Source organism: Pelmatolapia mariae, linkage group LG9, assembly GCF_036321145.2.
Source record: "Pelmatolapia mariae isolate MD_Pm_ZW linkage group LG9, Pm_UMD_F_2, whole genome shotgun sequence".
NCBI lineage: Eukaryota > Metazoa > Chordata > Actinopteri > Cichliformes > Cichlidae > Pelmatolapia > Pelmatolapia mariae.
The window spans coordinates 14,071,370-14,095,518 of record NC_086235.1 but is presented as its reverse complement, the minus strand read 5'-3'; positions in this window follow the sequence as shown (position 1 = coordinate 14,095,518).

Here is a 24,149-nt window from a genome sequence, read left to right as displayed (position 1 = left end):
CGGAGTCAAGAGCCTCCCTGTGCTAATATTAGACATCTCTCTTCCACCTGAGCTTTGCCTGCATTCAGATGCTTGAATTTGTGCATCACTGACAGTTTTGTGTCCACTTTAAAGCATTAAGAATCAGAAAATGCATTATGTCCTTCTTAACCAAGAGTCTTACTGTGCATTTTTGAGTGCTGCCTTGATTTAACACTTTTGAATGTCAAATAAATTCAAACCCTATCTGTATTTCTCTTCTCTAGTTGACACACAGGTTACGGTACATAAAACATGAATAGTTTTTGATTTGTACTCATGCTGTACGTCCACATTACAACTCATCAACACAACAGCGCCAACGATGCAAACAGCCTAATGTGTTTTTCTCTTGTATTTGATGAGATTCTCAGCAGGTCACAGAAAGACTCCTCCACCTCCACACCTACCACATTCAGTGCTATGTTTTTTTCTCACTACTTTTTCATTTAAATGTATGCAAAAATGGCTTAAAGACATGCACCAGCAGACACAGTTTGCCACAAGTGAAAATGCAGGTGCGGAGATGAGAGAGCAGCTAATGTGTCATTCTGTCCTCTGAGGCTCGCTTTGGGGAAGAGACAAAACCTGAGTTCAGTGTAAACACAACTTCAGGTAAAAATTCCTCTTCCTATCCAGAACTTATTGTTTACACCCTTAAATGGATACTGAAAAAAACAACAACTATGAAACCTGCCACTTTGCAGGCTTAAAAGTATTTTGACTTTATGACTTTTATGGTCAGTTGTCAGGTCTGTAATTATAGAGTGATAATGCTTATAGTTCTAAGATTTTACATATCACAACATAATAATAAATCAGCTGGTTTTTAGGAGCTTCTAAAATTACTTAAATCAAACCCCAGGTGTAAAGCAGCAAACCAGATTCCACTGTTTCGTGATTTGTTTAAAAAAGATGAAGCCAAAATGGAGAGGCAGTGTGTAAAAACCTAAGAGCAACCCACTATGTTTTTTTCTCTATCACTATATCGATCTCTCACATCTTTGTTGAAGAGTTTTGACTTTTCACAATGCTGTTTCAGTTCACTGAGGTTTGTGAACATTCATTTATGCACAGCTCGCTTAAGACATTTCAATCTGGTTGAGGCTGGACTTTGACTAGGCTATTGCAACGCCTTGATTCTTTTCATTTTCATCCATTCTGTTGTAGATTGTTGTACATTTTTTCTACTACTTCTACTTCTATACCTTTTCTATGCCTTCATAGTTCTACTGCATGACCCAATGTAGGCCAAACTTTAGCAGTGAGACAAATGGCCTCATATCTGACTCTAGAATAATTTAGTATACCGAGGAGTTCATGGTCAACTCAATGACTGCAAGATGCCTAGGTCCTATGGCTTCAAAACAAGTGCAAATTAATAGCCCTCCACCACCTTGCTTGACAATTGGTGTGAAGCGTGTGTGTGTCTGGGCAGGCTGGGGCAGTTATTTTTGGTTTCTTTTTTGCTTTCCTCCATGAGCAAATGCACTTGTGAAGAGGTTTGTCTTCCTCAGCTGTGTCTGACCTCCCTCATCAGGAGAGGGTATTTATGAAGCAGTCCAAGTGGCAGTTCATCGTCAGATCGTCATTGTAGCCTTCATGGTAACGTTTAGATCTCTCTAGTTTATGATCTTATTTCCATGCTACAAGTTGTAACTTTATCCTCCTTTGGTTTCCCATTCATTTTGCTTTTTTCAGATTCACAAAATCATGTTCAAACTTTCAGAAAAACTGCAAACCTTAATCCTTCTGGATTAACCCATCTAGCTTTCCTGCTCACCTGTCTTCCTGCTCTCAGTTGCTCATCTCCCTGCCCTCTCTTTGCAACCCTTTCCCTCTCATACTACAGTGTGACAACTAAGCGCTATTTGTTTTTCCTCTGTTTAATTTAGTTACAGCCACTCCTTTATTTCGAGCTCTGGTTTTCTTCCTCTTTCAGATTATCTCGCTATATCTGCTTCTATTGTGCCTCACTAACTTTAGTAATTGTTTCACTGTATGCAAATGAAATTGTTTTCAGTGTTCTCCATTTGTGTGAGTCGGCTTCTTGGGTCCACCTTTTGGTTCATTCTGATCAGGAGTTTTGCCGATATGCTGTATTTTGGTTTCTTCAAATATCACGCTGTGCATTATTCTCAAACATCTGCACTTTAGTCTTGTCTGTCCAAAGAACATTGTTCCAGAAGTCCTTTTTCAGTTTTTTCAAATGCAATATTGGAAAGCTAAGCCATGCAGCAATGCTCTTTTTAGAGAAAAGAGGCTTTCTTCTTGCAACCTTTCCAAGCAAGTTCAACTTATTCAGCTGTTTTAACATTTAACATGCTAACCAAGCCTGCTGAATCTGAAATATAGCTCTTTGGATTTTTGCAGTTTCTCTGAACATTATATGGGCTGACCTTACTGGGACATCCATTACTAGGAAGAGTGGCTACTATCTGGAATGTTTTCCAGTTGAATAATCCTTCTCACTGTCGAATGACAGACTTCTGATGGATTCTTTGCAAATAGCCTTATAACTCTTCACAGATAGATGGGTATCAGTTCTCTAAGATCATTGGTGTAGTCTTTTCCCCCTGGCAGTGTGTTAACAATGATCAATAAATCAACAGTGTCATCAACCCTGAAATTTGTCATGTGTTGTTCATTAGAAAAGGTTGAATTTATCTAATTTTATGATTTGCTAAGGACCAGATTAATTTTTTTTATTATTATGTTTGATATGTAAAACTTAAGAATGAAAATAGGGTGCACTTTCCATGACTTCCAAGAGAATAACAGTGATGCCAAACAGCAACAGTGTATTTATTCTATTTTGGCACAAATAAGAGATGTGATTTGAAGTACTGGATTTGCATTAACAGAAATGGAAAAAAAGTAAATACACAAATGTTGATGATTTCAGTGTGTTTGCTGTTTTGCGAGTCAAAACTACAGAAAGTATCACAGAAGCCAGAAGGTGTCGGCTCCACTGACTTGTTTCAAGTATTCAAGATGATTCTGTAACGTTCCTGTCAGAAGTCAGTTCTCTAGACTCCCCCATCAATACTCACAATTGCCTTTGTGAAGAAATCCACATGCAGTGTGGGTGTAATAACTGCATGTTCAATTGCTTTTTCAGTTCTTCAGTTGGAGAATGCTACGGCTCAGTAGTGCACACATTTATCATAACAAACTTGAAAAAAAAAAAATAAGATGGTAAATAGCCAAAATGATCCAAGAACAACTAAGCCAAGTGGTAATGCCAACTAGAGGGATAATTTTCATGGTAGAGTCCCTGGTGAAAATCATGAATATTTATTGTAAGTAGGAGCACCAGAGGAAGAGGGATTTGCGGCTTTTATGTCACGTTAACCTACACACATATTACAAGATTACATTGTCATCTTTCAGTTGGTAATGTGGTGAATGACTGAAAAGATGAACATACTGTCAGGTTTGTCATATCGGTCAAAGCAATGCAGCGTATTCTGGTTCACTGTAGCAGATGCAAGGAAGTGTGAACTTAAAGTAATTATACTAGCAGTTCAACTACATTTTGCAGCATCATATTTGCATATTCAATCCATGTACTTTAATTGTTTTTTTTAAGGAAAGCACATTTTTATTTAGCATTATTTCCATTATTAATGTACAATCCTGACTGTATTTTAATTACCTTCCACAACATAAGATGCTGGCCATTGGTCTAATGTAGGCACATACAGTAACATTTTTTTCATTTGTAGGAGTGTTTGTTCTTTTGAAAGTTACATAATTTAATTGCACTTTAAAATTAAGCTCTTGGGCTTTGTTTTTGGTAGCAGATTAGTGCACGCACCAAGCCAATCCCACAAGACCAAGTTGTTAATTGTTATATCATTAAATTTTTTGGTTATTGCTATTTTCCACATTGCTTACAAGTGATAGAGATAGAGAGAGTGATAGAGAATTCTTAGACAACTAGCTACCAACCAATTCCAGACGCTCAAAAGATTTTTTTTTCTTTGGGGTAGAATCAAAAGTGCAGAAGTAGTTCAACATGATTGCATTAAAAGTGGAACTTTTACAATGGTCTCATCTGTATGAAGCCATATATCATTTGTTCACACCTTCTGCAATTGAATTGCGCTGCTGAAGTGACTCTCTGTGGTGCCTTGTTGCAGCAGCATTTTCCCATCTGACTTGCAGGGAATGAGCAACGTTATTGCCCTGCCTGGTTCCTCCAGAGGCATGCTAATGGAACTATTTGGCAGCTTGCCTCTGGAGGCAGGAGGGATGGACTTGTTTCACTTGATGTCAGTGTGGGGATCTGGAGGAGAGAAGAGAATTACAGGTTGGCATTGCTTCAATTGGCAGGAAGGGAGCAAAAGAAAAGACACCATGCAATATTTCACCCACTAGAAAGAGAGCCAAGTGCAGATTATTTTGGGGGATTGTTTTAGTTCAATTATTTTGGGTGGCTTACGGTTTTGCCACCAAGTTGGATCCGTGAACTTCATTCCCCCCGATCAAAAAGACATGAACAGCTCGATTTAAATGCAACTCCACCATCTGTTAGAGGTGAGTCAGGAGTATGAATTTTCACATTTTCCTTCACAGTATAGTAACAGTCTGGATTTGTACAGTGATTAAACCATTGAGCACTAATAGCTCACACATATGGTGCTGGCTGGTTGTTAGTACCACTCGGTGTCTTCCCTGGAGTAAACAGCTGTGTGTTGATTACCAGGAACGGCCTTGAAATGACTTGCCAGATTTTTTTTTTCCTTCTTGCCGTCACCTTGCCTGATTTGAAACAAGTGTTGACACTTTTTTTCTGAACTGACTTATACTTTTTGTCTTATTTCAATGACTTCAAAATTACAGAATTTGCAATGCCCCCCAGATTATGACTTTCTAAATGAGCCAAGACTAATGCTCGTTCTTACGACTGCTGCCGGACACAAGAGTATTATGTTGGCTAAGTGACGAGACCCCTCTTGTCTACAACTGGCTGTGGCAGTCGTGATGAGAATATTGATACGTTACCTGTCTGTCTTTCCCTAAAGCACTGGCACTGTGTCTGAATGTAGCTGCATATATTTTCATTTAAAGTGGACCATCTTGAAGTGTGTATGTGTCTTTCCCAAGTACAATTCTCTGTGGTACAAGCTTATAATGACATTATAATCTCTGAGAATACTGATAGTGCTCCAGTAGCTCGCCTCTTTGGTGTATCCTAGGGCTTCAAGCATGAGACTCGAGTGAGCTGAGCGGTGATGCTTGGCAGTCCTAGATGCCTGCAGCTCTCAACCATCTATCAGCTCAGCTTAGGCAGTTTTCGCTGCTCAGCACTGAAGCACAGGCTGACACGTACTGCCCTGATGGGAAATTCGGGGACATATAACTCTTATACATGTTAAGTTTTATTACCCAACAGGAAGCATTTTCCTGAAACGGTCTGATATTCTTCTTAGAAAAGTGACACAGTGAATGCTCAAATACTAAAATATCTGTGAGTAGACTTGTGAATACAGTTGACTTCCTGGTTAAATGTCAGTGCTGTAACTAGCTATGGTTCTGGTCCCTTTTTGGAAAGGGTTACCACAGTTTGTGTGAACTACTGAGTAACACAGTATCATATCATCAAAACAGACATTTCCTTTTTAAGGGGTTTGACAATCAGTCCTAACACTGACTCTCAATCTGCTGGAGTAGGAAGAAAAAAAATCGAAGTTCATTACTAAGAGCAACCACAGCCTGAAGAAAATTAAGCCTCGATATCACAGGGAGCCAAGATGAGAGGATTACTAGCCTGTCGGCATGCTTAGACGAAATCAGACAGCCCAGAGAAGCTGACTGTGGCATCAAAAGGTCGTCCTATTAAAGATTATTATGAAAGGGCTTGAAGATACTGTCAGATGAGTGGATTACTGTGAAAATATAGTTCGTAATGGCAACATGAGCCAAGAAGGTGGAGGAAGGTCAGGGTAGCTGGTTGATCAACAGTGGGGAGGGGATGTCATGTCGGGCGCACACAGCGCCTCTGTCGAAGGTGCCCCAAAGGTGCTCCTAAGTATATTTGTCACTGATGATTAGGAATCGCTGAAATATAGAGCAGGGTTTATGACTGCCAATACCAACTGCTTAAGGTGCTTCATCAGTGTTTACTTAGAATCCAATTTATTATCGACCTGCAACGGGAAAGTCAGCAAAATTGTCCACTTATACGGAAAGTGCTGCATCAGAGAAACCCTAATGGCTGCTCTAATGCCTGGAGCTGGAAAATGGCTCTATCATTGAGCATTGATCAAGATGAACTAAATATAGAGAACTACATTGTTGCATAAGTGATATTGCTTAAATATGAGGCATCTTCAGCGGAAAGGGACAAATAATTCAGTTTGTAAAATGTGTCTTCTCATAAAAGTCATGAGAGAGGAAGAAAAAAAATGTTTATTCAAATCTGCCTAAAAAAATCTGGAGGAGTCAGGAAAAGAAGATCAAAGTTTAACAGTTATGATGTTAGCCATTTGAACACACCACTGATTCGAATCCAAGCGGTAATAGTATTTTTCATTTTATGTCCTAAGGATGCTTCCAAAATGCAAAAGAGGACTGGAGGAGCATTGCATAGCAGCTTTGTAGAGATTATCTGGCTTGTATTAGAGTAAGAGGGATCTTTTTTTTGAATAGCGCTGTGCTACAGCTGCAAATTAGAGTCTGTAATGGGATGCAGAACATTGACAAATAGCGTCTTTTACAGTATATAGGCTCGTCTCCCTGACTTTGCTTCTGCCCTTGACATTTACTGTTGGAGGCCAATGTTCACTATAGTTTGACTTATAATGGCAGGGTGTTATAACACTTAAGCTTTTTCCTTTTTTCCTGTATTTCCAGCTAAACATCTTCATCAGGATTGTCTCCCTGCTCAGTATTTCTATTCCTGAACTTATATTTGTCTCACTCATAAATTTCTGGCCCTAGTTTTTATCACCGCCAGACTGACGTCAACAGTTATCGATATCCATCCATCCATTTTCTTAACTGCTTCTCCAATTCATGGTCATGGTTATGGATGTCTTTTCACATGTATGGAACAAATAGCCAGCTAACAGTAATATAATCAAATATGCTACTTAAGCCATACTGTTTGTATCTGGGTATGTTATCTTGATTTTGTCTTTGCATTTACATCTGATATTAATAAGCATCCTTGTTATCTTGATTCTGCCAGCAATCTAATCATAAATCTAAATGCAAATTAGTTAGGTGATGCTGGCAGACTTGTCAACAAATGAACATGGCAGGGAAACAATGCAGCTGCATGAAATGTATTTTTCTTTCTTTTGCAGGGAAAATATATAGATTTATATATATGCACACATATATATGTATGTATGTAATGCATATACAAGTATAAGCATCTTGACAGACAAGCAGGGCATGCAAGTGATCATGTGACCAGAGTGAAAGAGGGAGAGATGTTCTATAATGTGCTACTTATGACCAAAACTAGCACCACTGACTAGCACTGGGCTATGAAGTCAGTTTCATGAACATTAATATGCAAATCATCATGACCACTGATCAATGGCCATGAGTGCCGTTTACAGAAAGTTGGGGAATGGCTGCAATGTAAGATGTGCCCTTAAACCCCCTTCTCGGTTCAGAGATGACCTTTCCCTGTTCTCATACTGTAAATGGCCTCTTTGACTCCCCGCTTGAGCCAGTGTTCCTCTCTGTCCAGAATATGTACATCCTCATCATTGAAAGTGTGTCCACTGGCCTATCAGTGTAAACAGACTGCGGAGTCCTGGCCCGATGAGGTAGCTCTTCTGTGTTGTGCCATCTCCTAAGCCAGAGGTTGTTTGGCTTCCCCAAAGTAAATCACTGTAATCTTGCTGGCACTTAACAGTGTACACTATATTACTCTGTTTGTGCCGGGGGACCCAGTCCTTGGGGTGGACCAAAAGTGTTTTAAGCCTTGGAGTTTGGAAATAGAGTAACGTTTAAATCCATGAACTCTAGGCCATTCAGTCAGGTATGAAGCACAGTACTAGATCAATAACTAGACTATAAGTCACTACATGTACATTAACTACAAAATACATTCAAAACTACTATTATACACACAAGCCATGCCCTGTGGAATTTGCAGTGCATTGTGGGATGAGGAGTTCCTTCACTCTTAAAAGTGATAAACATGCACAGTTTTGTATCTTTTTACTTTTTTTGTTTGACTTTATTATCTATTTATTATATTATTTTTTATCCAAATCCAATCTTTTTATTGTTATGACTGACCTTCTAGCTGGTTGGCTTTGTTAAAAGCTTAAAACCATTCTTTTCATAAACATCAGTGGAGAAAATAAATGGGAAATCCACTTCAAAGCCTTTGAAAGGTGGGTGGTCACTGTTGCACTTTAGGAAACAGAAATTATAGACTATAAAAGGACATCATTGCCATAGGAGCACTTTGCCATTCCCCTATTTTTGTGTCAAAGAGCAACATTCTTTCAAAGCCGCTAACGCACAAAGTATCCTTTGGTGATGGTCCCGCGAAGCACCAGGTTAATGTAAAGGACCTCTCTGAGGTTTCTTATGATAGATTAATCTTCTGAAAGTGTATATATGTAAGATACAAAAACTTCTAAGTCAGTCTGACTATTTGGGTGTCACATGATCTGGTTTGCATCTTTTCATTAGAGGTGCTGTAGTGGCTTTTCCTGACAAATGCTAGTGGCATTTAGAGTTATTTAGTGATGTTTGAATGAATAGCATCTGATTACTGTATACTTCCACTTGAGATTTTTTTCTGATTTTTGACAGAGGTGGAGTTCAGAGGATTTTACATCTGAAGTCTTTATATTGTAATCTAACCCTACATTGTTATCTAAACCTCTCCAAGTAGTTTTTGGGAACCTAAACAGCCAGTGAAAGCTGGAGAAATCAGTGAATGAAAACCAAACAAAACACACAAACCTCATGGATGACAAACTTGTGGTGGTCTTAATGAGAGTCTTAACAAACTAGGCATGTACTTTGTCATGTATATGTATATTTGGCATCGATTACCATTACAGATTTTCAGACTTTCAAATAAAAAAATGAGATTTTAATAGATTAAAGACCAAAATAATATTTAATTTTTCTCTTTTTTCTCGTTCATTCTTCATTTTACTTTTAGCAAGAAAAACCCTCCCACAAACTACTTGGTTGTTAGGGGATGGGAATTTATAGCAAGTGTGGTTTATTCTCTAATCATACTATCACCGAGGCTACAATGGAGACATTTTCTGTTACTGGAATAGGATAAGCACCTTTTCATATCATCCAACACAATTTCAGAGTGTTTTGCATTTGATTCATCTGATAAAATATTTTATTTAATGATTTTGTGATACCCGAAGAAGGGCACCAGTCTGATGTTCAAGTTTTCACTACATCAAAAGGTTTTCTTCTTCTTTTTCTTCCACTTGTCTCTTTCCCCAGGGCAATTTGGTCATTAAGGTGAACTAAAGGAGATGCAGGCTATAAAGCCTTTGTGGCAGTGTTGACAGGGAGAATCTTTATGACAAACAAGGTTTATATCTGCATAATAAAACACAATCTTCTCTTCCTGAATTCCTGAGAACAAAAATTAGAATTAGGAAAAACAAGAAAACAACTAGCATGTTGGAATAATGTACATTTAACCATAAGATGTAAACATCTGTTAAAAAACAACCATCTCAGCTATCTGATGAACTTTTAAATGATTACAATCATTCCTGTTTTTAATCATCCGAAGCTTAATGGCATGAATTCATCATCTCTGTCATTGTCTGTCCTTCCAGATGTGCTGTACCTGTGCTTTGATGATAACTTTGTGGGATTAAAATAAATCTTTAAATTGTCTGTCATTTCTGGCAACTTGAATCAATCTAAATAACACAAAAAACTAATCTCATTCAGCAGCCAAATGGCATAATAAGCCAGATGTGGAAAAAGTATTCAGAACTAGTAAAATTTAGTAAAAACAGTGTAACACAGTTCATCACAAAAAATCTAGTTACCTCATGGCCATAACCATAAGATAACTGAGGTTTTTAAATAGTTTTAAAACAAGACAGTACAAAGGACACAAATGTGTGACATTGAAGCTGGTTTGATTTGGACATGACACAAAAGGAATAATTGGTTGTTTTGCTCACAAGCAGTGAATCAGAGGCACAGTAAGGCCAGAGCTCTTGAGTAAGTAAGGTTTTCTCTTGTGCAATTTTCATTAAGTATCTAAGTAAATGAACAATTTTATATTTAGTTTTATTTCTTGCGCTATGTTTTATATACACAATACTCCTGCAAAAAAGCTAAACTGTACAAAATGAAGTGTTTTACCATTTACAAAATTTGGTTTCAATTTTATTCCAATGTCTTCATGTGTAGCCTTTGCAACTGTTTTTTGAAGCAGAGATGGCAAAGGGGGAAAAAAAAAGCTTGACTTCACTAATTTCTAAATCTTAGTTACAGCACCGGCTAGAGCTGAAATGTATATGTAAGAAGAAAAAAGCAAGGTAAAACACACATGTGGAATGAAAAAATTGTACATAAAAATTACAACCCAAGAAGAAACCTCCAGAACTGAAAAAAAAAATATGAGTGCCCAATTGTGGCTGGCTCCAAGTGAGTGAGACTCACATTGTAAAAACGCCCAACTTTACCAAAAACAGAACAACAACTGTAGTTCAGTAAGGACAGATCATTAGAAAGAATGAACATGATTTATTGATGAACAGAATATAAATAGGTGTTTGGCGGTTAGACCCTGATGGCCCGTTTCGGCAGAATAGAACCCCACCTGTGAAAGGGATTAGAGCAGGACATCCCCGGAGCCTAGACACTGGTGGTGGAGATGAAGGTGGCTTGAACAGAACTTGAGTTATGAGAGGGGGAGATGGGGAGGAGGTGGGTTGCACAACAGAGTCTGCAAAGGAGAAAGACAGATGCGCAGTGAGATTTAAAGTACGCGGCATGAATGCTGATTGGCCTGAAGAAAGTCGGAAGAAGGTGATTGGACTAGACCAGTGATGACACAAACAGCTTAACAGCGTTGGAAAGTGGCTTAGGCTTCATTAGATAGTGAATTTGTTTATATCACACCCTTTTAAACTTTAAAATAAAAGTGGTACAGCAGCTTTGATTGGCAGGTTAATAACTGATAGTAGAAGCTAGCAGGCTGCTAGATCCAACCTTGACCAACTCAAACTTTTGAAGTGGACCATGAGCTGGTGATGGCTTGTTGGTGTCTTTTGGAGAATTTTTAAGATAATTACCTGAAAAATAATAACAGTGTGTCCAAAAACCATTGAAGTGAAAGTCTATGTACTTTTTGTGTGTTAGCGTTAATAAGTATTTATTTGAAGTTGTGCAATAGATACAGCTTGCCAACCAAGCTAGTTAATGTTAGTTGATAATTTTCTTTTCCAACTGTGCTCACTTCTGACGAGCATGGTTGTGGCCAAAATGCTAGAAGCTTTTAAATATACTCTGTGATACAAAGACACGTACTTACATAGATTATGTAAATGTAGTACATTAGTATACATCTAGCTTGTGATCTGAAAATGTAAGGATCTGGCTGAGAGTTTCATACTCTCCAATGCATCCAGTCTGCCTTTTTTTTAATCATTCTTGTTCATGTTTTAGTAAATCTCGAGTTTCATCAACTTTTCTTTTATTCACTTTTAAAGTAGATCACGAACCAGCAGGCAACAAACCATTTTTTTCTTCTTCTGTTCTTTACTGCAAAATCTTCATATCATTCTGTGTTTTCTCTCTTGCTTTTCTCTCTTTTCCTCCATCTTCCCTCGGTTTGGTTAAATGTATTCCCATGATGAGGTCTGCAGCTTCAAATGCGCTGACTTCAGCATCTGATCTGAGTGCAACTCTTGTGATCAGGCAGGATTTTTACTTGTCAGGATCGCCTACTGCTACAGTACTCTTTCTTTCTACCCCCTCTTATTTATATCACATCCTCTTTCTTCTCTCTCTCAGCATCATTTCCTTTCATTCTGAAGCAGCTCGCCTGCAGTCTGTTCTGTCTGCCTCTTCTTTGGCTTTATTAATACTTCTGAGTATTATAACATGAGCTTCAAACTTTTCAAGGTGGCTAATCCTTTTGGAAAATCGCCCAACTTAAATTTAGTGGTAAAGAGCATATGTGAAACTGACTATAGAACTGATAACTCCCGTTTTTATCTTATGTTTTAATTTGGACAGTACTGTATTTTCATACCAAACAAAAGAGACAAATAAATAATCAAATTTTCTTCTTTCAAGGGTTAAAAATAAAATTAGTTTAAGTTAATACATTCAATAATTTCCATGTTTTAATAACTTGGGCTACAACATAATCAGCTCAGTCATGCATTAGTCTAATTCAGACATTTAAAGAATTATGAACGACTCCACGGAGGGTAAAGTGGGAGACATTGGCCTGTGTAACCCAGATCTATGTGGACATGACAAAAGCTAAGTGGTTGGACTGTCACCTCATATTAGGCATCACTATCGCTTGCCACCACGATGCTTTCGTGTGGAGATCACATATTCTCCATCTTGGCCTTGTGTTCCAGTTTCCTCCCAGTCTCCACAGGCATACTGGAGATCCAGAATGACTTTGAATATCAATGTTTCCCATATTCCAAATGGTTTGTTCAAACTGGAGTCCTTCTCTCACGCACTGCTTTCTTGAGAAATAAGCAGATACTATATAAGCTTCACTGCACCTCAAGACTTAACAAAGCTGAGCCAAAATTAGCTGAAGACCCCCCACCTACCACCATCTGTCACCGCAAAACCATGTATGTCGTATACTCACCAATGAATATCAAGTTCTTAACCTTGCTAATGTGTCCATATGGTGTTTTTGTATGTGGCAGAAGACATGTCATGAACAAAATAAGCAGCGAAAATCCCGGTTAGGCATTTTACCTTGGAAATGCTGTGTAGGCCAGTGATGGTTGTTTCACAATCAAAGTCCTCAGAAATGCTCACGCTACAAGAGGCACATCACAGGTAAGGAAATTAGAAACGTTATGTAGAAACTGTGGCAGGAAATCTAGGGTTCAAAAGTAAAATAACAAACAGAGCAAATTATAGGGCATAAAAAGGAACCAAACAAAAGAAACAAGCATGAGACAGGAGGGACTGGCACGCAGAAGAAGACAAAAGCACAAAGACTCTGGAAAAAATGGTATCTAGGGCTAAAAATGTGGAATGGTGTGAAACACTGGGCAACAGGCTTTGGAGTCTCATTTGTTGGGTCTGTCAGAAGTATAACCAGTCACCAGTAATGTGTATATACATGCCAGTGTAGTGAAAAGACAATAACATATGCACAATGCTGCCACAGACAGCAGTTACTCTCGGGTAATATAACTGGGTGTCATTGATGCTGTTTAAAAAAAATGTTTTGCTTTTTTTTATTGGGGCTGAGCACAGCTGAGACTATCAGCACTCCAGGGAGAAGAGTAATAAGACACAGGTAAACTTAATTAGAGAACAAAGACAGCAGGGAAATTGAGGGGAGGTAGTGTGGGGGGTGGGGGTACACAAAGAAATAACCTTCAAAATAAAACAAGTACTTGAAAGAAGGACAAAGAAAAACTGACACAAAAAAGACCCAGATGAGAGAGTTAGAAAAAAATATTGAACAGAAAAATCACTCAGGGACATAAAAGGCAAGGCAAAAAAAGAAGAAGAATAAAAACCAAGGATCGTGATGGAGACCGTGGCACAGAGTTTCGTACAAGCCCAAGGAACCGACTCCATCAGCTTGCACGGTGAAACTTCTGTCATGATCAGGAACAAGCTTTATCAGGCATTGTTAGCTGTTTGATAATGTAATCAATGTTATCTGTTACACTTACATTTTGAACCTTAAAGATAGCTGAAAATAAAATAGATACCATTCTCACACATCAACTAGAATAAAAATGAGGGGCATTTGCTCAACTTCTTCTTCATGTATGGCTGAATTACTCCAGCATTAAAACTTGCCAGTGAGTGAGTAGTTTTACAGAGTAAAGACATCCTATTTGCATATTCTTAGAGTCATGCATACTCAGTTTTGCAAAGGTGTAAAGGTACGTCTACACCATTTTCATGGAAAGAACTTCTTAATGTGCACTTTTGTATAACAGAGACACATTTTTAGATGTTAGTTTATTCACTGCAGTGAGGAAGCACAGATTCTCCTGTGTTTAAACAATGCATAGCTTGTCTTTATTTGAGGTCATTTGATTGGACATGCTTCTGCAGGAATGCACATCAAGCCAACAGTCTGCGAGCACAAAGTAAACTAAAATAATCCACCTCTTCAGGCCAGATTTTAATGCAGATTGTAGATGAATGAAATCATCAAACTAATTCAAATGCAGCAAACATGGGGCTTTTTGGTGCCCACGGTGCACTTTTCTCATTTTCCCAGTTGGAACAAACTCTTGCCTCCACACAGTGATACGTGGAGGAACTGTAAAAGCATGCTGAACAGGATGGTTCAGTATTCTTTTTCGTTAACAACATACTTTTACTTAACAGCTACAGCCTTGATTCTTGTTGCTGGGCCATTTGACAGTTCCATTTTGAGACTGCTGCTCAGGTGAACAAAACAGTGTGATGAATGCTACCTGACATTAAATGTTATTTTGGGCTATTTGTTCAGGGAATGGACTTCTATAATGTTCAAAAACTTTATGAAAATGTGCTTGTTTACTTCAGGAACCATAGATTCAACTCAATAAATGCTGCTAGAGAACACATCAAGATTTTTAGCATATAAGGAAATCATAATAGCCATAACGGCCATTTGATTTTTGTCCAGAATTAACAGGACATGGACTCAAAATAGTCTCTGTGTACTTCTCTGTAAACATCTTCGTGAGGACCAAAAATTGGCATGTCACTATACTTGTGGGGACCAACAGTCACCTGTGGGCACCAAATGCTGGGCCTCATAAATTTTAAGGCATTTATGAGGCTCAAAATGTGGTTTTAGGGTTTGGCATAATTTCTGAACTTTATGGTTATGTCAAGTTAATGTCCTCACAAAGTGTGTGTGTGTGTGTGTGTGTGTGTGTGTGTGTGTGTGTGTGTGTGTGTGTGTGTGTGTGTGTTAGAGAGAGTGAGAATCAGAAGGCCATTTTAGTCTGGAGAATCTTTTTTTTTTGCCTTGAATAGGATTTTAATCTCCAAACCTGCACTTATTCCCAAAATCTCAAATGATCCTCCAGACTGAGGGTAGCTTGTATAATGCAGTATAAGCTTTGGGAAATCAATAACATATTTTTAAAACTAAGCCTCCTCTACTGCGTGGGATACTTTCTAAAAAGCTTTGATTTACAAACAATCCCCTGAAGGCAGCAGCTGATGCAATGTAAACCTACACAACTTTTAGGGAATGACATTGCAAACTGTAATATAAATTATGATTTTTTTTAAATAAATGGAATAAATCACATAATTTTAAACAGACAGTGATCTTAACAAAACGCTGTGACAATTAAAATGCAGCTAATGTGTGACCACCACTGATTCCCACTGGTAGGAAGCAGAGATTTTTTTCAAATTGATAACTGCGCATCCAAGGTGTATTTGGTCTGTTTATAAAGAATTTCAAAAAAAAATGTAAACAAAGAAACTGAGAATATTTGAAATTAAACAAGAAAAACAAAAGGCATCATGCAGACTAGTGATTAAGCACAGACATAAGGACTGGTTAGCAACATCCTGGCAAGTACCAGCTTCTAGGGAGAAATGTTTTTTTTTTCTCAAACAGTTCACCAAGCAATAGTGAAACTTCACTACCGCTCAGTACATGCAAAGTATGGGTGGCATGAATGCAAGCAACCAAAGCAACCAAGTTTTGTTCGCCAGGTTTGCAGTCCAGCAACCAATTTTACCTAGTAACTGCCAGCAACCACTTGTCAGCTCTTCTGGGAATGCACACTTTTCCCCAGTGGTTGCCAAGGTGTTGCCAACCGGTCTTTAGCCCTGTGTGACTGAGGCCTTAGATACATACCAAACAACTGCAACAAAACTACTGACCTTTCTCCATGTTCTGTTTTTCTCTTTAGACATTTCTATGTTAGTCCTCAAATAATCCAAAACAATTCAACTCAACATTTGCATAATCCTCTGAAGGTTTTATTGTATGATTTATGCCTGTTATGCATTATCTGCACTAAATTTTGCTAAATGGAGTAGCATTAAGCTGACTTCATGATGCAGGATGCATAATACAAATTTGCATTTAGGAAGCCCACCCATAATAACATTCTCCATCTGTAGACCAGAAAAGAAAGCACAGACTTGTAAGACCAGGAGGAAAACAGCCTACAAACTATACTCTGGTGTTGGTGAAATGAAGCCAGCAAGAGAAAGATGGAATGTCTGAGATGAATCTCCTGGAGGAAATGCTGGTGTTGGGCTCTGCAATAACAAATCAATTGGTTTATGGGAACATGAAAGGGAAGAGTTAAGGTCAGATGGGCTGCTGCCAGAATTTGTGAACGTAAAGACTTTGACAGCCTGGAAGAGCAGGAGTGATTGGGAATAGCTGAAATAAATTGGAGGGATTCACTTGTAAAGGAGTAACAGTCAAACTTAAGAAAAAAATATATTCTTCATTGAACTTTCCTTCTCTCAGTTTTAGTGCCATGTCCAGTGGGTGCATTTATACATTTGGGTGATGTTTCTTTTTTCTATCCAGTTCAGCTGAGTAAATTTATTCTGATAAAATAACAGTTTTACATCTTTTTGTGTGGTTTTGTGTGTGTGTAAGAGAAATAAAAGGCTACTGACCAACTGTAAAACTGTGATTCATCCTAAAACATATTTTTTATGGTCCTGATCTATTTAAATTAAATATTATGCTGCAGACTAAAGTACATTCACAGTAATTGAATGCATTTTATGGCACAAGGCACAAGCCAGATAATGTCGTTCTCCTCCGCCCACAGCTGGCAGAGTAACAATATTCAGTTTTTAAACATAACCTCCCCCTTTACTCTGAGCGTGTTCCAGAAAGCACTGTACGAATTAAGCAAAATTTTGTGTATGCACTGAATGTTTCTGTTTTTATGCCCAAATAAGCTTGTTCTACATAACTGCCTTTAGTTTTGCACTTATAATGCATGCTCACTGTTTGTAAAAATGTTCTGCACAAGCTCATTCTCAGCTTTTAGTTTCTATATTGTTCGTAAAGATGATCAGAGACCAATATTGTCTTTGTTTTCTATCCCATTTACATCTACATATAACCACATGTACAAATCACAGCTCTGTAAAGGCCAATGAACCTATTTCAGTATCACCAAACGTGACACTTGTGAAGTTGCCTACATTAAAATAAATAAAAATTGCGTGATTGACCAAACATAGAAGTCTGTGTCGTTTTAGGAGTGAAAAATCTCAAGTGGCTTGCTTCTAAAGACTGTCCCCTGTGAAACTTTATGTTCAAAATAGCGCTCTGCTATGACCCAACCTAATTTTTAGCCCTGCTGATGCCATTTAGAGATCCTATCTAAAGATATTTTCAGGGCATTTTCTATCCATAAAATGATGCACAGTGTTTCATATTTGCAGAAAACAGCATGTTGGTCCAGAAAACAACACAGCATGGGATCACTTAAAAAAAGAAAATGGAGAAGCTGATTTTGTAACTGTCTCAACATGTTATGGGATTGAGTATAAAAAGCGTGCAGACACATATCCTATGTCACGTCAGTGATCATTTTAAGCTTTTCTCATGTTGTTAAAAAGAAAACCGTTACATGTTTTGTGTTAACATGAAAGTCAGGTTTAGTGTGTCATTCATCAAGACTACATAGCGTGAAATGACGTATGAAAAGCCAAAAATGAGTAGTGATAACCCTACAAAAGGATTTGTCACTTGCAACTACACAAATAAATATTTGGGAGAAACATAATACCACCCAGGTTTGTATTTTTTTTATATAATACTTGCAATACTGTGCAAAAGTCTTGAGCCACCCCTCATTTCTTTACATTTTGGCAGGAAAACGGAAATAGATGCAAAAATATGTGGAAATACAGCATATGAGACAAAAACAGAGTTTGTACAGTCTAATGAGCCAGTATTTGGTATGGCCATCTTTATTCTTTAGAAATCATTTTAGAAAAGCTTTCTTGTCATTTCTTTAGGTAGTCTTCAGGAATATTTCTCCAGGCTTCTTGAAGGACTTTCAAAACTGTTCTCTGGATGATGACAAAATTGCAGTTTTTGCTTAGATTCATCCACAATTTTTTGCAGGTTTTGTCTTTAACTTTCATCAACCTGAAATACCTGACTTCCAAATAAATTAGTGTAAGGAGCAAATATAAGAGTGAAACTTATTTATTCTCACAAAATTATTAGTTATATAATCTAAAGAAAAAATTAATATTTTTATTACTAATGCAAAGTTACAGTTAATTTTGCATATTTCGTAAATGAAAAATACAAATTACAGCTTTTAACTATTTGATTCCAATGTAAAACAATCAAATTCACCACAATAAACATCAGAGATATAATCTCTCCCATGTCACAGGTTTGCTCCTGCACCTCCTGAGTGTAGGTTATGTCCAAAACAGCTCCTCTAGGAAGCATTCCTGTTGGTGCCATCTCAACTGTGTACTTTCGATGAAGCAGCTCTACTCTGACTCCCTTCCGAACAACCACCTTTAACGGGTATCACGGTTTCACGGGTAGCGCGTTTTCATGAGCAGCGCAGTTTCACGGGTAGCGCGGTTTGTCACACCCGTCACACTGTGCTGCTTGACATAACACTGCACTGTCTCTGAAGGGGTATGTTGTTCGTGTGAACTGACCATGTGAGATCCTCCGCCAGATCTACAGTTAGGAAACAGAAGCTGTTCACTCTTTCCACAGCAGCGCCGTTGATGGTGATCGGGGTATGTGCTTTACTACACCTCTAGAAATCCACTATCATCTCTTTTGTTTTTGTGACATTGAGGGTGAGATGGTTATCTTAGCAATAAAGTTTAAAGGCACTGAGATCCTCCTTGTAACCGTCACCAACCACTGTTGTGCCATCTGCAAACACCACAATGAAATAGGAGATACTAGTGGCCGTGCAGTCGTAGGTGTAGAGTGAGGACAGGAGAGAGCTCAGTATACACCCCTGACGTAACACCACACTGCCGTCTGCGATGCCTACATGACTTAACACCGGTTGCACCGCGCTGCCGTCACACCGGTCACATCTGGGATTAGCCTTTGGTGATAAGACCCACCATTGTTGTATGGTCGGCAAACTTCACAATGAAATTGGAGAAACTTGTGGCCATGCAGTCGTAGGTGTAGAGTGAGGACAAGGGAGAGCTCAGTATACCGTCACACCGCGCTGCGGGACGTATCTGAGTTCAGTATACACCCCTGATGTAAAAACCACGGTGCCGTCTGCGAAGGGTGCATGACGTTACACCGCACCACACCGGTCACACCGCGCTGCCGTCACACCAGTCGCACTGTGCTGCCGTCACACCCGGGTATCACCTTTGGTGATAAGACCCACCACTCTGGTATCGTCCGCAAACTTCACAATGAAATGGGAGATACTAGTGGCCATGCAGTCATAGGTGTAGAGTGAGGACAGGAGAGAGCTCAGTATACACCCCTCACGTAACACCGCGCTGCCATCTGCAAAGGCTGCGTAATGTCACGCCAGTGACATCAGATACACGGGTCACACCGGTTACACCCGGGTATCACCTTTGGTGATAAGACCCACCACTCTGGTATCGTCCGCAAACTTCACAATAAAATTGGAGATACTAGTGGCCGTGCAGTCGCAGTTGTAGAGTGAGGACAAGAAAGAGCTCAGTATACACCCCTGACGTAACACTGAGCTGCCGTCTGTGATGGCTGTATGATGTAACAACGCGCTGCCCTCTGCGAAGGCTGCGTGACGTCACACCGTGCTGCCGTCCAGTGATGGGAATAACCTCGTTACTTTTTTCAGTAACGAGTAATCTAACTAATTACTATTCCTATCGTTACAACGGCGTTACAGTTACTAACAAGGAAACGCGGTCCGTTACTATTTTTCAACAAACAGACGGTTGAAGCTGTGTTCAGTTTACCGCATCTTATATCAGTTGCACGGAAGTAGCTGTAAGTAATCTGGACGCTACAGCTTTAAGCAGCTGCGCGCTCCCGCGGAGGGCAATCACGATCACTGTCTAGCACAACACCTGGAGCTCAGGGGGCAAAACAATCGCATGAGTGCTGCTGTTTGACTGAGGAAGAATAAAGTAGTCATGGTAAGCCAATCACATGACCACTTAAAGACAAAGCAACAAGGTGATATATACCAGTTTATAAATTGTGTTGATAGGCCAAGTAAAACCAGAGTCATGATAAACAATATATAGGCGGCGTTTTTTCCTCAATAGTTTCGTCACGTTAGCGCTAGCAAGCACTCTCTGCTTATGAACAAAAAAAACAAAACAAACGTTTTAGGAGTGACAGCAAGAGAGAGAGAGAGAGAGCAGAAAAAAGAGAGAGCGAGTTTTGAGATGTGTGAGATTTGTGACGTTTAGCGTGTTTGGAGTGTGTAGTTAATGTGTTGTCTTGTGTAGTTAGTGTGTAGTGTTGTGTTTTGTGTTGTGTGTCAGAACAATGAGGCGACTGCTGTCTCCAGGTAGAAACAGGAGTGATACACCTGCTGCTGTCAGACCTGCAGGTATCAGGCTGTGATGTTCTCCTTTATAGTGGACAGAAATAATTTTTTTGGAGTGGCACAAATAATTTGTGTGGCATCTTATTGAATGCAGAACAGCTGATTGTTCTGTAAATAGTTTGAAATGGTTATTTTAAAAAAGGGTAAAAGGTAAATGGATGCAAATAACTTTGTTGTTTGCAAAACTTGTGCATAGGATTTTAAAATTGACAATTAATATTTGCATTTAAAGTTATGAAATATGATTCATTAAAGATGTTTGTGGTTGTTACAGTAAAAAAATATAACTTTTTCTACTCTGATTTTATGGTTTTTGTCTGATTTTAGATCAATTGTGTTAATACAGTATGTCAAAATGAAAACATGACAGTAGATTCAGGCACGTGAGGTTGTGCTGAAAAGGATGATACCAAACAAGGCAAAGTAAATAGTTTTTAAAGGTAAAATGTGGACGGAAAATCAAAAGTAGTTAAAAATGGCCAGTTATACCCTGGACCCCAGAGGGTTAAACTTTTTTTTAAAGTAACGCAATAGTTACTTTTCAAGTAATTAATTACTTTTAGAATATTGTAACTCAGTTACTAACTCAGTTACTTTTTTGAAGAAGTAACTAGTAACTATAATTGAATTACTTTTTCAAAGTAACTTGCCCAACACTGCTGCCGTCACACCGGTCATACCCGTCACGATGCGCTGCGTGACGTAACACTGTGCTGTTTATGAAGGTGTATGCTGTTTGTGTGAACTGACCATGTGAGATCCTCCGCCATATTTACAGCTAGGAAACGGAAGCTGTTCACTCTTTCCACAGCAGCGCCGTTGATGGTGATCGGGGTATGTGCTTTACTACAACTCTAGAAGTCCACTATCATCTCTTCTGTTTTTGTGACATTGAGGGTGAGATGGTTCTATTAGCAATAAAGTTTAAAGGCACTGAGATCCTCCTTGTAACTGTCACCAAGCACTGTTGTGTCATCTGCAAACTTCACAATGAAATAGGAGATACTAGTGGCCGTGCAGTCGTAGGTGTAGAGTGAGGACAGGAGAGAGCTCAGTATACACCCCTGACATAACACCACACTGCCGTCTGCGAAGCCTGCATGACTTCACACCGGTCACACCGCGCTGCCGTCACACCGGTCACATCCGGGATTAGCCTTTGGTGATAAGACCCACCATTGTTGTATGGTCGGCAAACTTCACAATAAAATTGGAGAAACTTGTGGCGGTGCAGTCGTAGGTGTAGAGTGAGGACAAGGGAGAGCTCAGTATACACTCCTCACGTAACACCGCGCTGCCTTCTGCAAAGGCTGCGTAACGTCCGCAAACTTCAAAATGTAGATTCTAGTGGCCGTGTAGGTGTAGGTGTAGAGTGAGGACAGGAGAGAGCTCAGCATACACCCCTGATGTAACACCGCACTGCCCTCTGCTAAGGCTGCATGACTTCACACCGCACGACATCGGTCTAACTGGTCACACAGGTCAAACCGCGCTGCTGGTAACACCCGTCACACCAGTCGCACCTTGCTGCTGTCTGTGAAGATTGTATGACGTCACATCAGTCACACAAATCAGAAACGCGCTGCCGTCACTCAAGTCACACTTCCCATCACACCGTGCTGCATGCACGGTTTAACTGAAGCTGTTCACTCTTTCCACAGCAGCGCCGTTGATGGTGATCGGGGTATGTGCTTTACTACACCTCTAGAAATCCACTATAATCTCTTCTGTTTTTGTGACACTGAGGGTGAGATGGTTATCTTAGCAATAAAGTTTAAAGGCACTGAGATCCTCCTTGTAACCGTCACCAAGCACTGTTGTGTCATCCGCAAACTTCACAATGAAATAGGAGATACTAGTGGCCGTGCAGTCGTAGGTGTAGAGTGAGGACAGGAGAGAGCTCAGTATACACCCCTGACTTAACACTGCGCTGCCCTCTGTGATGGCTGCGTGACGTCACACCGCGCTGCTGTCACACCTGTGACACCGTGCTGCCGTCACACCGGTCACACCTGTCACACCGCGCTGCGGTCATACCCGTCATGCTGCACTGCGTTACGTAACACTGTGCTGTCTATGAAGGTGTATGTTGTTTGTGTGAGCTGACCACGTAAGATCCGTAAGATCTCCGGCAGATTTACAGCTAGGAAACGGAAGCTGTTCACTCTTTCCACAGCAGCGCCGTTGATGGTGATCGAGGTATGTGCTTTACTACACCTCTAGAAGTCCACTATCATCTCTTCTAGTTCCTTGACATTTAGGGTTAGATGGTAGTCTTAGCACTAGCGTTTAAAGGCACTGAGATCCTCCTTGTAAACTGTCACCCACCATTGTTCTGTCATCCGCAAACTTCACAGTGAAATTGTAGATGCTAGTAGCCATGCAGGCATAGGTGTAGAGTGAGGAAAGGAGAGAGCTCAGTATACACCCCTGACGTAACACCGCACTGCCGTCTGCGAAGCCGAATGACGTAACACCGCGCTGCCCTCTGTGAAGGCTGCGTGACTTCGCACCGGTCACACCGCGCTGCCGTCACACCGGTCACACCCGTCACACCACTCAGCGTGACGTAACAAGGTGCTGCTGTCTGCGAAGGTTGCATGACTTCACGTCGGTCATACAGATTAGAAACGCGCTGCCGTCACACTGCCCGTCACACCCATCACACCGTGCTGCCTGCACGGTTTGACTGGCAGCACGATTTAAGGGAAAACAGACACTTTTTGAAGAAAACAAATTTCTAGTGCTTGTGTTCACAATCTCATTCTTTGAGTCACTACCCACTATTTGAGTGAAGGGACCAAAACAGACCGGTTAAGCATCTGGACCAATCTGTCAATCTCATGCTACTCTCTTGCCTGATCCAGAAAGAAACCTGGCCTCAGATTTGTAGGTGCTAATTCTCATCCTCTGCAATCATCATCTCCAAATAGCAGAGATAAGACAAACTGACGGTAACAGCTGCCACCCCTTGGCTGCACGTAGAAATTCTATCTATGAAAGTTTTGAACATAATCTTTGACAAAGGACAGCCCTGGTGGAGACTAACACAAGGAAAGAGTTTGATTTTTTGCTGGCAATATTAATCAACCTCTCACTGTGATTGTACAGGGAATGGAAACAATTAAAAAGCAACTACACATAAACAGACCACAGGCAGATACAACATACAAATTTGACTCGTGCTTTGCTGGAGGCATGTTGGCATATGACAGGAGGGGCAAACAGTTGCTACCTTCCTGTCTTAGTTCCCATAGCAAAGGTAACACCTTTTTCAAGTAGGTGTTGGACAGTCACATCAGCTGGTGGGGTTTTCCTCACTCTTGGAAGTCTCATTGCTGCTCAGTTTGATTGATTGATTGATATACCTTTATTAGTCCCACAAGGGGAAATTTCATGTTAAGGCTGCCGACCTATTGC